General features: G+C 44.2%; 1 non-coding gene across 1 annotated transcript; it reads right to left on the reverse strand.

Annotated features, from left to right (window-relative positions):
* Positions 1-275: 275 nt before the first annotated feature.
* LOC119471325 lies at positions 276-382 on the reverse strand. Its single transcript, XR_005200356.1, has one exon. It is a non-coding gene; the product is annotated as a U6 spliceosomal RNA (small nuclear RNA).
* Positions 383-16,706: the final 16,324 nt, after the last annotated feature.

Here is a 16,706-nt window from a genome sequence, read left to right on the forward strand (position 1 = left end):
CAGATAATGGCAAGCACACAGTCCACTTATTTAATACTCTGCAACACTGTCACTAGTGAGAAGGGCCAAAGTTCAAACCAGAAAGTCGAATACCAGAATCTTTGCTTTTCCCAGTGCAGCAAGTTTTAAGCACATTAGCTCTAAGCTTACGTTTATTCTTTGTCCTTGACTTTTGTCTCTCTTAACATTTATTTACACTGCCAGATCTTATCCTAAGTGCTTAGATTATGCTTGTCCTATTTAATTAAAAATTTTTTTAAATTTACTATATATTTTTTAATATGGAATGCTTCACGAATTTACATGTCATCCTTGTGCAGGGGTCATGCTAATCTTCTCTGTATTGTTCCAATTTTAGTATATGTGCTGCTGAAGCGAGCACTATCCTATTTAATTTTGAAAACAGTACAGGTAACATTGATGGAAAGTTGCCCAGTACACAACTGAATGAGAAAATTCATTTCTTGAATTGTGAAATGTGTGCGTGTGTGTAACAGGAAAGATTAAATATACAGAAAATACCATAATTAAATAAGAATATTGTCCTAAATTATTCAGCATACTATCTTAACCAAATTCAACTTATCTCAGAGTGTAATTGTTAAACACTACCACTGTGCTTAGCATTGGGCTAGAAACCATAGCGCATACAAGAAAACCATACAATAAGGTTCCTGTTCTCCAGAAACTTCCTGCTTAGGTCTGAAATGAAGACTTAGCTACATAGAACAGCCTGTGTATAAGGAAAACTTCAAGGCCAAGGAATGCTCTGGAAAAAGTCATTATGAATTGGGGTTGTCAGGGAAGGTTTTGAGGAACAGATGAGATCTGAGGGAATGACGAAGGCAGGATGGGTATGGAGAAGTGGATAGTACATTCTATGATACGAAGAGCTTGAGAAAAGCCTCAGAGGTGGGATATTAACACATCATTTTGAATGACAGCAAAGAGACTGGAGAGATGGGTGAGAAAAGGAACACTGATTGGGCTGTGGGTCTGAATCCTGTTTTCTTTCCCAGTATCCATTCTCCTGTTTTTCCACAGTGATAGAAGTTAAACCTGGGTGCACGACTAGCTTCCCTTGCAGCCGGATGTGATAATGTAGCTCGATTCTGGCTAATGGGATATCAGCAGGAGTGAAATGTGAAGTTCTCAGGTCGGATCCTTAAGATGAATGGGGTCCTTCACAGTTTCTCTTTCCCCTTTTCTGCTGGTCAGAGAGCAGAAGTGGCGTGGAGCCATCTTGGACTGTGTGGGTAAGGACAGAATCTTAGGGTGAGTGGACAAACTGTCTGGAAGAAGCCTAGATCCCTGACATTGACAAACTGCCCTACCAGCTCTGGACTAACCACACTGAGAGATAGGTGAGAGGGGGGGATTTGATCTGAGAGCACAGGGGAGTCATTTGCTGTCAGGCAACCACAGCACTGAATTGGAGTTTGTGGCATTTGTGCCATCTGACATAGAGCTAGTTTCTCTAAATGTAACATTACCTTATTCTACATATTTGCATAATTGCTACTAGGAATATCTTTTGGAAAGACCTTTTAGAGAATGGGTACAGCAGTGGGAAGAGTGATTTTCTTTCCATATGTCGGGTAGGGACAGACGCTGAAGACTTTGGCCAACCATGTTCTGAAAGAATCAAGGGCTCGCTGCAAACCCAGAAAGCTGCTATGAGATCTTACAGTTGGTGTGGGGGAGGTATTAAAAAACACTAATATTTCTGGAATGGAAGCTTTAATCAAATGCAAGAAAGATACCATAACTTAGAACAAATTTGCTTTTGAAATCAAATACATCGTTTGCAGATGACCTGACCTGGGTTTTTGGTTGACTCTTTTCATAATAATCCCCATTAAAGGATGAATCATTGCATGGGCTCCAAATTTGCAGCCTCTTTCTTTTCCCTTGGCAATAAGCAAAGGATCAGACATGCAGAGGAGAGGGCAGAATTAATGGTTTTTAGGTTCTGAGTTCTTTCATGCTGGAAATTTATGTCATTTTTTTTTTTTTGAAATGAGTGAAATTTACATAACATAAAATCAAGCATTTTAAAGTGAACAATTTAGTGGCATATAGTACATTCACTATGTTGTGTAACCATCACCTCTGTCTAGCCCTAAAACAGTTTCATTTCCCCAAAAGAAAACCCTGTACCCATTAGGCAGTTACTCCTCATTCTCCCCTCCCCCAACCCATGGCAATCACCAATCTGCTTTCCATGTCTGTGGATTTAACTTATTTTGGATATTTTATATAAATGGAATCTTACAATATGGAACTGTTGATGTGTGCCTTCTTTCACTTACTGTCATGTTTTGAAGGTTCATCCAAGTTGTAGCATGTATCAGTATTTTGCTCCATTTCATGGCCAGATAATACTCTGTTGAGTGTACATACTGCCTTTTGCTTATCCATTGGTGTGTTCGTGGACATTTGGGTTGTGTTCACCTTTTGGCTATTATGAGAAGTGCTGCTATGAACATGTGCAGGTATTTGGTACTAAGTGTCATTTCTTTTTTTTTTTTTTTTTTTGAGATGGAGTTTCGCTCTTGTCACCCAGGCGGAGCGCAGTGGTGAGATCTCAGCTGACTGCAGCCTCTACCTCCCAGGTTCAAGAGATTCTCCTGCCTCAGCTTCCCAAGTAGCAGGGATTACAGGCACCGTCTACCATGCCCAGCTAATTTTTGTATTTTTAGTAAAGATAGGGTTTCACCATGTTGGCCAGGCTGGTCTTGAACTTCTGACCTCAGGTGATCCACTTGCCTTGGCCTCCCAAAGTGCTGGGATTACAGGTGTGAGTCACCGTGCCTGGCCCTAAGTGTCATTTCTAATGAATTTAAAAGTTGGGACTCCCACAGGGGAGAATTAGGAGCATCCCCAAATCCCAGTTCTGATCCTTCTTCAACATGCAGGAGAAGAACATTGCACGTGTCCAGCTCTTGTTGTCCCTGCAGGTGTGGAACAAAGTGGTCTAAGCATGAGGGTGGCAGAGCCATGGACCCTGGCTCCCTCCTAGCTGATCTCCTGGCTTCAAGCAGTCCTCCTGCCTTGGCCTTCCAAAGTCCTAGACTTATAGATGTGAGCCACTGCACCTGGCCATCTCACACATACTGAAAGGTGACTTCCTCATTCATATTGGAAAAACATAATTTCACAGGTTAGAGCAGGAGAGACCCCAGGCCTCCTGATGGGAGACAGAGAACTAAGAAATGGGCACTTCTGCTAAAATAATCATAGCTATTATTTATTAAGCATTGATTGAAAACTAGACGTTACCTTATTTAATTGAACAACCCTATGAAGCAGACACTATTATTCCCATTTTATAGATAAGGAAATCAAGGCTAAGAAATAATGCATACTTCTCTAAGCTTACTGAGCTGGTAAATGGTGAGGCCAGGGATCGAACTCAGGCCATGTGACTCCATGCTAGGACATTCAAACACAACTCCCACAAGGGATCTACTGTGAGCTGGGCTGGGAAGCAAGGGCTCTGGCAGAGAATGGATTCTGGGGACCAGATGGATGATCCTGGAGAGGATCCAGAGAGCCAAGAGAGGAGGGTGATGCAGCAAACTGGAGCAGAAGGCCAGGCCGGGCCCATCAGGGGGAGAGTGGCCCTGGATCCGACTGGCTGCCTCACAGAGCACTGCACACAGCACAGCTCACCAGATGGTTCCTTTGTTGACAAGGATTGACCTGGACTAAGGGATGCTGGGGGCAATCGACTTTGAAGTTGCATCCTCCTAGGATGTTTTGCTCATCATGGTAGAATAAGCACCTAAGACGATGCTGTGGCACATGGTGGGTGCTCAATAAAGACCTGTTGAAGAGATAAACCAACACATGTGGCTTCTATATGTCATTGTAGCTCTGTATAGCTTCTATATGCATAGAGCTTCTCTGTGTGCAGCTTCTATACAGTGAGGACACTGCATTTGCTTTGCCTCTGGCCGCTTGATAGCTTTTATGTTACTACTCTCAAAAGCCTGGATCCATAGTGTTTCAGACAACTTTAAAGGGCCATCAACAGTGTGTATTAGTTTCCTGAGGTTGCTGTAACAAATTAACATGGATTTGGTGGCTTCACAGAAATTCATTCTCTTTCGGTTCTGGAGGCCAGAAGTCCGAAATCAAAGGTGTCCAATGATCTAGGGGATTCCCTGCCCTTTCCAGCTGCTGGTGGCTCTAGGCATTCTGTGGTTCGTGACGGCATAGCTCCAATCTCTATCTGTATCTTCACAAGGCCTTCTTCTCTGCCTCAGGTGTCCCTCTATCTTTCTCTTACAAGGAAGCTCATCACTGGATTTAGGATCTGCCTAGATGTCAGGATTATCTCACCTTGAGATCCTTAACTTAATTACATTTGCGAAGACTCTTTGGCTAAATAATGTAACATGTGCAGGCTGTGGGGGATAGGGTGTGAGCATACCTTTTGGGGGGTCACCATTAAACCTAGTACACAGGCTCTGAAGCCCCAGACAGGGGAGTCACTAGTCCCAGTAGGGTTGAACCTCCTCTGTGTTTAGTGCTCATCCTTTCACGGTTGCTGCAGAGTGGGCTGCCTGCCCCAGAACTCTCCCCTGCAACCACTTGGTAAACCTCTGAAGCAGAGTGACAGACAGGAGTGAAGAGAAGAAAATACAGAGACCTGATGGGGCCTGATGTCCAGGTCCCATAAAAGTAGTTCAGCTGGGCAAGGTCACAGGGAGCTCCCTTGGCACTTTTTAGGAATGCAATAAAAATTCCTTGAGCAGCCTGGAGGCAGCACAGGTGACAAGGTTCCCTAGGGAGCAGAGAGAGTCATTAGAGGAGCAGGACCGGGGAGTAATCATAATAAGGTTCAGCTTGGATTCCCCTAGCCGCCCTTCTGTTTGGCCACTCTGAAGCCATGTTTTCCTTTACCTTCTCCCAGTATCAGCCTTGTTTTTCAGCTGAAGACTCTGGACTCTTAACTCGCTGGCTCCTGAGACTCAGGCTATAGTCCTGGGAGTGTGTGATGGTTAATTTTACATGTCAACTTGGCTGGGCCAAGGTATCCAGATCAAACATGGTTCTAGACATTTTGGGGAGAGTTTCTTTGGGGGATGAGTTGCATGTTAAAATCTAAGGACTTTTAGAAAAGCAGTCACCCTCCATAATGTGTGTGGGCCTAATCCAATGGGTTGAAGGCCTGAAAAGAACAGAAGGCTGACCTTCCCTCCTGCCACCAGCAAGAATTCTGACTTGAGCAGCAGCACTGCAACATCTCCCTCCTGGATCTCCAGCCTGCTGGCCATTCCTGCCATTTTGGATTTGCCAGCCCCTATAATCTCTTAAGTAAATTCCTTAAAATAAATGTCTCTCTGTACACATCCTATTGGCCATATTTCTCTGGAGAACCTTGACTCATACAGATCGTCTCCACCTTCCCAGTCTAGGCAGCAGCCTCTTTTCTGGGCTCTGTACTCACCTTATGCACCTTCCTTCAGCCTCTGATCTCTACCCAGATCCTAGCTTTAAGTTCAGGAAATTGGCTTTTAACATGGATAAGAAACTCATTTGGGGTCTCTAGCGTATAGCTCTTTGTTTCAAACAGCTGATTATAATTTTACCCCAGTCAGGAGCCATCCCACCCACTGGCTCAATAGGATTCATGGAGGCAACATTTGAATGATGGGGAATGTCGGGGAAACAGAATAATGGTACCAGCCCAGCTGGGGGAGCAGAGGGGTCAGCCAGGCTGAGTCAGCCAGGATGGCAGCACCAATGCAAGTGAATACAGGGATGCAGCTGTGGGCGACAGCTCATCAGGCTCTCCCAGCAAGCAAGGCGCTGAGGCCACGGCAGAGCTGAGCCCAGGAATGTCAGGGTCATGTGGATAAAGACCCGCCTGGCAGGAATCAGAAAGAGGTGATGAACCAGAGGGTGTGAAGAAACAGGAGCAGGGGCCCTAACAAATTTTACTGGCAAGTGGAATTGTTTTGGCTGCCTTTTAGCCCTGTTTTTGCCACTCACTGAAGGGAAGTCACCATGTGGTGACAGGAAACCTTGTTAGTGCTGGAGAAAAGCCCTTTGACAATCCAGCACAGGGAAATGCAGAAATTGGCTTTCTCATCTGCAAGATGAAGTTATCTTCTCTATAACCCTGGAGGGACACAGGGGCACCCTGCAGGCTAGACGGAGGCGCTCTGGACAGCACAGCCTCATGCTGTGCATTTAAAGCATACCCAGACTTTAGAAATCTAGGAACAAACTATGGCTGGTTTTGAAATTTACTGGGTGTCCTGGCTAGCTCCACCCTCTGCCTTTATCTTTGACAAGGTTGTTTTATAACTCAGTAGAGATAGACACTTGCCTGTAGGAAACTAATGGTCGTAATCCCTGTCCATAGGAATGCAAATTGTGTCCAGTGGAATGCGGCTGATGATCACCCTGCAGACAGTGAACAGTTTTGCCAGTTTTTCAGCCATTTGTCAATGCATTTCAGCATTTCTCATCTGACTAGAAATGCGTGGAATTTTGAGTCCTGTTTTGAACTCTCTTTTGTAATAGCTACAACATTACCTGGTTTAAATGCTGGATTCCCTTGTTAATGAGTTTAAAAAAATCTTTGACATGGGATCACTTTATATCTGTATGCAAGTAATTATTTTAATTACATAGCTTTTAAAAAATAAGATTCTTTCAGCTAATAAGTTTTATTTATTTATTTATTTATTTATTTGCTTATTTATTTTTGAGATGGGGTCTGGATCTGTCACCCAGACTGGAGTGCAGTGATGTAATCGTAACTGTTAACTCCTGGGTTTATGCCATCCTCCTGCTTCAGCCTCCCATGTAGGTGGGATTAAGGCCTGTGCCACCACACCTGGCTTACCTTATTATTTATTATTTATTTATTTTTGAGACAGAGTCTCACTCTGTCACCCAGGCTGCAGTGCAGTGGTGCGATCTTGACTCACTGCAATCTCTGCCTCTGGAGTTCAAGTGATTCTCCCACCTTAGCCTCCCAAGTAGCTGGGATTACCGGTGCCTGCCACCATGCCCGGCTAATTTTTTATTCTTATTTTTATTTGTTTTAAAGACGGGATTTCACCATGTTGGTCAGGCTGGTCTTGAACTCCTGACCTCAAGTAATCTGCCCACCCGACCTCCCAAAGTGTTGGGGTTACAGGTGTGAGCCACCACACCCAGCCTATTTTTTTAAAGTCATTTCTTAACAGAGCCTGACCATTCACAGGCACACTCCCAAAATGAGACTGTTCGTCTCATTTAATTTCCTCAACAGACAAATTCTGTAAAGTAATGTGTACTAAGGTCATATAATTGAGGTTTAATATGTGCACAGAATGAGACTAAACCTTGCAAGCAAATAGAAACACATTCAAAATGTCCTACCCTTTCTCTCTCTCTCTCTCTTTTTTTTTTTTTTAAAGTTTCTAGTTTATTAAGTTTCTCGTGAAAAATCGACAATGGCCACAGACAACATCATTGCAGCACCTTTACGCCTGCGGCGGTGATCCAATCTGCAGCTCACTTTTTGCCAGCGCCAACATTGGCGTTTGCAGCCCCCTGACTTGTTCATTCGGTTCTTGCGTTCCTCTCGTGACTTTCTTGAGGTCTTTTTCTTCTCATGCAGGCCATGCCTTGCCCGTCTATGTTTGGGTTCCTTTTCCTTTGCATAATCCAGGGAATCATCAATCATGCCAAAGCCAGTTGTCTTGCCATCACCAACATGAGTTCTCAATCCAAATACGAAGAGGACATCCGGGATCTTGTATATTTTGGTTAGTTTTTCCCGAATTTCTGTCATAGGCACTGTTGCCTTCCTGGGGTGAAGGACATTAATGACCATTTGTTTCCTCTGAAGTAGTCAGTTGGTCATGAACTTTCTAGTGTGGATAGTTACTATGTCGTTTATGATGGCGGCCTATCCTCAGCCAGGGAGGTAAAGAGCCTCTCTCTTATCTTAAAAGGAGAGTATTGAAAAGGCCCAAACATGTGCATATAAACTCACCTTTCCCCTTCTTTAGGCCTAGCTGAACTTTGAGATACATCAGAAATACTGTATAGCATTTTATGCTTAGGACTGGGAATATTATTCATGAAAAAGATTTAAAAGACTTACTGTGTTTTAAGAAAGGATGATGGTCATGTCAATAGTATAAAGATTTTTTACTTCCACGATCCTGAAACTACCCAACTACCTCCTTCTCTCCCTAAAGATGACTGTGCTGTAATTGCATTCACTATCAAGGTGCCTGGGCTCCTTAAGCTGATGGTTGCTTTGACTTCACATTGCATCTGCCTTGAAAGGCAGGTCTCAGGTGACTGAGGCCTTAAAAATATGTACCATTCAGGCCGGGCGGGGTGGCTCACATCTGTAATCCCAGCACTTTGGGAGGCCGAGGTGGGCAGAGACGGAGACCATTCTGTCCAATATGGTGAAACTCCTTTTCTGCTAAAAATACAAAAATTATCTGGGCATGATGGTGCGCACCTGCAGTCTCAGCTACTCGAGAACCTGAGGCAGGAGAATCGCTTGAACCCGGGAAGTGGAGGTTGCAGTGAGCTGCGATCGGGCCACTGGCCTTCAGCCCGGCGACAGAGTGAGACTCTGCCTCAAAAAACCAAACAAAGAAATAGATATGTGCCATTCAGTGACAGTGCCTACACAACATTGAGCAACTACCACTTCAATCAAGTTCCAAAACATTTTCATCACCTAAAAAGAAAACCTCGCAACCATTAAGCCGTCACTCCCCATCCTGCCCTTTCCTGGCAACTACCAATCTGCTTTCTGTCTTTATGCATTTACCTATTCTGGCTATTTTATGTAAATAGAACCATATCCTATGACTCAGCAATTCCACTCCTAGGTTATACTCCAGATAACTGAAAACAGGTATTCAAGCAGATGCTTACACACAGATGTTCATAGTGGCTGTAACTGTTGAGGTTGTTCTGGTTTTCCCTAGGCACTCTGCCTGCTTCCTCCTGCTTCTACAGGTAAATCTTTCTTCCTCTGAGCTGGAAAGGCAAAGGCCAAAATGAGGGTGTGGATAGAAGTGGTACCCAGTTCCCCCCGTCAGGGTTCTACTTCCTGCACATGACAGTCCCAGGGATGGGGGAGTGCTCTCCACTTAGGGATATTGACATGATGAAACAAACATACCCCAGAAAGCAGAGGCCAGGGAGACACCGTCAGGTGGTTTACTGAATTCAGAAGGCTGGGAGTGCCTGCCGTGGCAGCCACAGCGGTGGGACTTGTCCAGGGTCCCTTCAGCTCGGAGATGAGTGATGCAGGGAAGTTCATTATATAAGCCAGCTGGATTTCCAGCATAAGGCAAAAAATGTGTACCAGAACCTGCTTAGGGGTGGGGGCATGGTTCTTGTGGTCATCCTGGTCACTGCCAGGAATCAGCCCGAGGCTGGCTGAACCACTGGTAAAGCACATTTGTTTTTAAATCTGATCCCAGCCCATGAATTGCAAAGCGTTTTTATTCCAGCCCTCTGTAGGCTCAGGGGCTTGGCTGGCACTATAGTCCCTGGTTTGCAAATGAAGAAACTGGAACTGAGGCCTTTTCCAGTATTTTCTTCCCTGCTCTCATTTCCAGCAATTATTATAAAGTACACTCATTATCCTTACAATGGTTTGGAGATTAAAGCTTAATTTGGTTTGTTATTTCTGTGGCTTTGCCTAATAACATTTATACCTGTCCCAGCCCCACTAGGCTGTAAAGCCAACAGCTCCTTAAATCACCAGGGGCCGCAGTTTGCATCCTCAACTTTGTTCCTATTGGTCTGGCCAGAAGCAGTTTTCATGAGAACATTTTAATGGGTCACCGGGGTTTTCTGTGGGGACGGCTGCCTCTGTAACAGGCAAAATGGGACTTTCCTAAGAGAAAAGCTGGCCTGCAGGAAAAATGATCAGGCTTGGATTCTAAAATGCAGTGGTCGAATCATTTACACCCTTTGTTGAAAGCAAATTTGAATGAAGCCACTCTCCTACCCAGGTGAAGTACCCCAGTGTACAGTTGGGAACTCGGCAGATCTGGGTTCAAATCCTGACTCTGCCAGCTTTCTCTGTGTTATTATGACAGGTCTCTAATCTCCCTGAATGTCAATATACCCAACTATGGAGTACGGTGATAAAACGAGAGTTACTGTACACTTCAGCGAGATCATTTTTGTAAGTAGCTCATACATAAAAGGTGCTCAAGGACGACAGCGTTATTATTTCTTTAGTATAATGCTGCCTGCAGTCTAAAACTGACCAAAAAAGATCAGGCAATTTGGGGATTTTTGCAGTCTTAGAAGATGCGGCTTATGGGACATCAGGCCTAAGAGAGCTTTCCAGATCTCCACTTGGCAATGATCTGGGGTTCTCTCCCATAAAGTGAGCCCTCTACTCATCCAGCCATGTGCCTTATTTAATTACTCAAAGGCTTAGCCAAGTTAAAGCAGTATTTTTAGATCCACAGTTCTTGGGGGGACAGTGTCTAGAGAAGCCAGAGGGTGAGTAGAATGGGATAGGAGAGTGGGGAAAAAACAATCTTTTTTTTTTCTATAGTGCATTTAAAGCTCTTTTGGGTCTATGTGAGTTATCCAGATACCTTTCTGTATGTCAGTCATTCAACAGATGTCAACTGGGCACCTGCTCTGTGATTGGCTGCTATTCCCCTTACACACACGTTCCTACCTCCTTTCTGCCTGCTGTCTTAGGAAGATCACTTTGAAATACTATTTCCTTCCTAAGAAGAGGAAGGGGTAAAGGGAACAGCTGGAGGACAGTGTGAACCAAGAGGGTATCTGAGATGGGGAAGACAGACAGGTTTAGAAAGGAGATGGGAGAATAAAAAGAGATGGCACCTGTTTAGCAAACATGCTGGCTGCTATGAGGCACCCTTATCTCCTTAAGCCTGTGCTGCTGAAATCACCCCCATGGTAGCTCTGCCATGAAGGCAAAGGTGATGGAAGTCTAGCTGAATAACTCTGGCCAGAATTTCTTAAGGGGTTAGAAAATTGCACGTTGCACATGTGCATGTGCGTGCGTGTTGCAACCTTTCTCCATCCTCTGGTATAAGAGATGCTTCCCTTTAGTCCTACTACACTTAGGGTTCGTTTGCACAAACTGTCCTTTGGTCAGGCTCAGGGGACTCTGGAGAGATGTGGCACTGCCACAAAGAGCACAGCAGAGGCTCAAGGGGCAGGATCTGGGAGGCACCAGGGAAAGGAAAAGACAAATCTGAGGGAGAGAGGAGTTGGTGTCTTCCTGCCTGGCTTGTTTATTATTACAGCTTAGGAAGGAGAAATGTGCAAACATTCTGTTATGGCAGAAACCATGCTTGCTCAATTCTCCTCCCTCTTTTCCTTTCTCTTCAGCATTCTTCTTCAATTCCCCAACAGCCCAAGACAAATTCCAGCTACCAATAACACCCTTATATTCTCAGCATGTGAGAAGAGAATTGCTAATACCTCTGGGTAATTTGTTTAATTTAATGAAAGCTCAGGACATATGTTAGTTCTTGGTATAAGTGAAGACATGCAAAAGAAAAAAAAGAGAGAGGGAGGGAGAGAGGTCAAGTGAGCCAATTACCCATGGCCAGATCTGTAAACTCTCCAGATTTCTCAGTATCGTTTATTAACCAAAGAAAGGAGTGAAGTGGAGAGACGTGGCTGGCTTGTCAGCTCTGCTCAGGCGCAGACACGCAGAAGTTCCGGACTGACTGGGGACACAGTGTTAAGACAAATGTTTGACGTATCTTTTTACATGTTAGATTTCCATTTGATTAAAATGACAATTTAATTTATGCCACTTTTGCTGGTTTTGCAACTTAATCCGACCCACTGCCTCACTGCACCAGCCACTAGAAAATACTGTAACCTTCTGAGACTTTGGAAGTGATTCCTGCTGTTACACCGCGATTGTTTCTATAGCCTCAACCATTAAAGGAAAGGAAATTGCTCATCCAGTTGGGTACAGTATTTAGTACTGAGATGTGTTTACTATTATTCATGGATGTCTTCAGACATTCAAGGGAAATGGCTGTACGAAACAATACAGTGTGCCCAGTGTAATCCTCCTGACACCCCCCAATCCGAAGGGCACCTGGCATCTGCCAGTTTTGAAATTTCTGTATAACCATAGATCCAATGTGATGTTTTTTAAATCTCGAAGTATGACTTTTTTAAAGTGATATGTAAGTCATACTTATCTCATAAGTGATGAGATACATAGTTGTAGTACTATATCATATTTATAAATACCTTTTTTTTTTTTTGGAAACTGAGTTTTGCTCTTGTTGTCCAGGCTGGAGTGCAATGGTGTGATCTTGGCTCACTGCAACCTCTGCCTCCTGGGTTCAAGTGATTCTCGTGCCTCAGCTGGGATTACAGGTGCCCACCACCATGCCAGGGTAATTTTTGTATTTTTAGTAGAGATGGGGTTTCACCATGTTGGCCAGGCTAGTATCGAATTCCTGACCTCAGGTGATCCGCCCACTTTGGCCTCCCAAAGTGCTGGGATTATAGGCATGAGCCACTGTGCCCGGCCAAAATACACATTTTTCTTTTTAATTTTTTATTGCATTTTAGGTTTTGGTGTACATGTGAAGAACGTGCAAGATTGTTGCGTAGGTACACACATAGGTGCGTGTTGAACAATAACACATGAACACAGGGAGGGGAGCACTACATACTGGGGTCTGTTGGAGGGAAATAGGGGAGGGACAGCGGGGGGTGGGGATTTGGGGGGGATGGCATGGGGAGAAATGCCAGATATAGGTGAGGGGGAGGAACACTGCCAAAATACACATTTTAAAGCCTCCATTTACTGATTCACTAAGCAGCTGTTGAATGCGTGTTCTATGCGGGTACTGCTGTTGGTGCAGAAGACACAAACTTACATCCTTTTGAGTCATTCTCTCCCTCTCTTCTTTAGCCAGTTGGCCTCCTGGTAACACCCTGCACCTTGATATCCTGTCAGAAATACTTGCTGAAAAAGTGGCCCCTGGACACTCTAGGCTTTCATCTATTGGTGTGTCAACCCCATGGAAATAGAGTCTCTGCTCTCTAATGGGACCAGCAAAAGCTTGGGTGTGGTTTTTATGGGTTGGCCCATTTGGGTCACATGATCACACCTGACCCTGTCTCTGTGGTTGGCGATTGGTGGGTTCTGCTTGGAAATGCTTGGATTAAATATCCACTCACAGAGGTAGGGGGTTATTTCCTCACAACGACATGGTTTTCTGAAAGGGTAACTCTTTCAGAAACAAGATAACAAGATAGGTAGGATGGTCAGGGGAAAAGAAAAACAACCAAACACAAAAACCCAGCAGATGGCTGCTACCCAGCCCGAACCTCCCTCATGAGGACCAGACCTTGATTTTGCAGTTGCTTACTCAGCATCTCCACCTGGGTGCTCCATATGCACCTCCAGGTTCCCATACTTAAATCTGACTCATCTTTCCCTGCAGATGTATGTCTTCCCTTGTGTAGCTCATCTTGGTGAAGCATATAGCAATCCACCCAACCGCCCAAACCAGGACCTGCTCGTTGACTTAGAGGCCTCAAACGTCTTCTCTCCCATGGTCAATCTGTCATCAGGCCTAAAACATTTCTTGTTTCTGTTCTTCTCTAGCCTTATTGCCACCTCCTTGGCTCAAATCAACATCATTTCTTCCCAGATGGCTGCAGTGGCCTCCTAACCAGCTTTGCCCCTTTCCAGTCCATGTGGATCTTTCTATGACTTAAATAGGACCATGTCTACTCACTTGTTTTAGACCACTCAATGAGTACCCAGTGCCTTCAAGATAAAAAGCAAGCTTCTAAAACTTGGAGTACAAAGCCCACTCTTCCTTCTTTCCTCCCTCCCTTCATCCCTCCCTTTTTTCCTTCTTCTCTCTCTCTCTCTTCTTTCATTCTCTTTCTCTTTCTTTCCTTTCCTTTTTTCTTTTCTTTGATGGAGTATTGCTCTGTCGCCCAGGCTGGAGTGCAATGGCACTATCTCGGCTCACCGCAAGCTCTGCCCCTTGGGTTCAAGTGATTCTCCTGCCTCAGTCTCCTGAGTAGCTGGGATTACAGGCATGCACGACCACGCCTGGCTAATTTTTATACTTCTAGTAGAGGTGGGGTTTCGCCATGTTGATTAGGCTGGTCTTGAACTCCCAACCTCAGGTGATCCTCCCTCCTCAGCCTCCCAAAGTGCTGGGATTACAAGCATGAGGCACTGTGTCCGGCCTCTTTATTTTTTTTTGAGACAGGGTCTGGTTCTGTTGCCCAGGCTGACAGTGGTGTAGTGATGCAATCTTGGCTACTGCAACCTCTGCCTCCCGGGCTCAAGTCATCCTTCCACCTCAGCCTGCCAAGTTGCTGAAATTACAGGCACATGCACTGTGCCCAGCATTTTTTTTTTTTTTGCATTTTTTGTAGAGACGGGGTCTAGCCATGTTGCCCATGTATTGATATTAGACACAATAGTTTATTCTATATATTCTAAATAATCTATTTTTTTACAAAGCACTTTTATTTCATAGCACATTTAAAAACTGGAAAAATTTCACTTTCAAAATATTCAACTATGAAAATCGCAAAGCAATTATATGAGTTTACTGTGTCTAATATCTTAATAGATAATATCTTTATTTTTAAAAAAAGAAAAGAGTCATTTTAAATTTAGAAGAATAAAGTTAAAATGTAATCCTCCTTTTTAAAAAAAAAGCAAAATATGTCTTTATCTTTCATACAAAGCCCCCTCATCTGGCTTGGGGGCTGCTTCTCTGGCTTTCACAGCCTGCCAGTGTTATGCTGATAATACAGTGATGATTCTTAACTTCCCTGATTCTCTCCCTAGATTAGTGTTCTCTTTAAGAACAAGGATATTGAAGTTTGGCTCATTCTACACCCTTTCCATAGCTTGGTCTCATATTTGAGTTGAAAAGATAAAAATTGCATTTACAAAACTCCCTTGCAGCTGGGATGTAGAAATGTGATGTAGGATCCATCTGCAGCTGGACTTGCAGTAGACTTCACTTAGAATCAAGCTGGTAAGTTTGGTGCCGGAATGTCTGGTTCTTCTGGACCAGGTACAGTTGAGTTTCCAGGGTCCAGCCCCTAGCATGGGTGGCTATGGTGATGGTGCTTCCACTGGAACATGTCCTTGGTGCATTTGGTCGTCTTTCTTAGTCTGTATAGTTCCTAGCTGTGTTGCTGCTGCCGGCATAGATGCCATGCCTGGCCCTGGTCCTTCCTGAGATTCTGTGAGCTACCCAATTTTTAAAAGTAATGAAACTTGGCCAGGCACAGTGGCTCACGCCTGTAATCCCAGCACTTTGGGAGGCTGAGGCAGGTGGATCACGAGGTTAGGAGAGCCAGACCATCCTGGCTAATACAGTGCTACTGCAGTAGCTACAGTGCTAATACAGTGCTACTGTATTAGCCAGGATGGTCTGGCTAACCCTGTCTCTACGAAAAATACAAAAAAATTAGCTGGGTGTAGTGACATGCACCTGTAGTCCCAGCTACTCAGGAGGCTGAGGCAGGAGAATTGCTTAAACCCAGGAGGCTGAGGCAGGAGAATTGCTTAAACCCAGGAGGCCAAGGTTGCAGTGAGCCAATGAGCCAAGATCGCACCACCGCACTGACAGAATGAGAATCTGTCTCAAAAAAAAAAAAAGAAACTCTTTCTGCTTAAACTATTTAGAATGAATCCCACTGTCTGCAACTAAGCGCCCACAGATGATGTCTAATGTATCTTTGCATTTGCAGTGCCCAGCACAATACTTGATCCATAATACATGCCACATGCCTATTTGTTGATTGAATGCTTGCATGGATACGTTTTTCTGTTCTCGGGTGATCGCTGTGTGATAAGGGAAGCCCCCTTGAGAACAAATATTTCAAGGCAAAAGTTATAATAGAGTTTTGCGCAAAAGCTATGAAAATGTGAAGATGGGAGCACTAGAGACATTCCAGAGAAGGCAACATTTGAGGCGGCCCTTTATGAATGAGTAGCAATTCACTAGCTAGACCAGGAGATAAAGGCCATTCCAGGTAGGGGAATGGCTATGCAAAGACACGAACATGTGCAACGGTAGGACGTGATTTGGGAATGAGTGTGGTTGACTAGGACGGTCTAGGTAGTCAAGAGATGACGACGGAAGGGTGGGAAGGCAGGGTTTGAACAGCAGCAACCATTATAGAGGTGAGCATTTCTGGTACTTTCTAGACCCCTGATACTGAAACTATGTTTCTTATATATGTTATCTCATTTAACCCCCTTTATTATCATTTTTATAGGTAAATAATGTAATTTAAGTTTTTCATTTTGCATGTCTAATGTGAAAACCTGTAAGAGTGAGTAGCTTGGATTGTACAACATGTAAAAAATCCTTGAAATTTGTTATAATTAAAAATAGTTTGCTTTTTTAAAAATGGGGATTAAATTTTAATTTTTTTTGTTCTAATTAAAAATGACGATTTTTGGCTGGGTGCGGTGGCTCATGTCTATAGTCCCAGCACTTTGGGAGGCCAAGGCAGGAGGATCACCTGAGGTCTGTAGTTTGAGACCAGCCTGGCCACCATGTAGAAACCCCATCTCTCTACTAAAAATACAGAATTAGCCAAGCATGGTGGCAAATGTCTGTTATCCCAGCTACTTGGGAGGCTGAGGCAGGAGACTCGCTTGAACCTGGGAGGCAGAGGTTGTGGTGAGCCTA

Source organism: Cebus imitator, unplaced genomic scaffold, assembly GCF_001604975.1.
Source record: "Cebus imitator isolate Cc_AM_T3 unplaced genomic scaffold, Cebus_imitator-1.0 Scaffold56, whole genome shotgun sequence".
NCBI classification, from domain to species: domain Eukaryota; kingdom Metazoa; phylum Chordata; class Mammalia; order Primates; family Cebidae; genus Cebus; species Cebus imitator.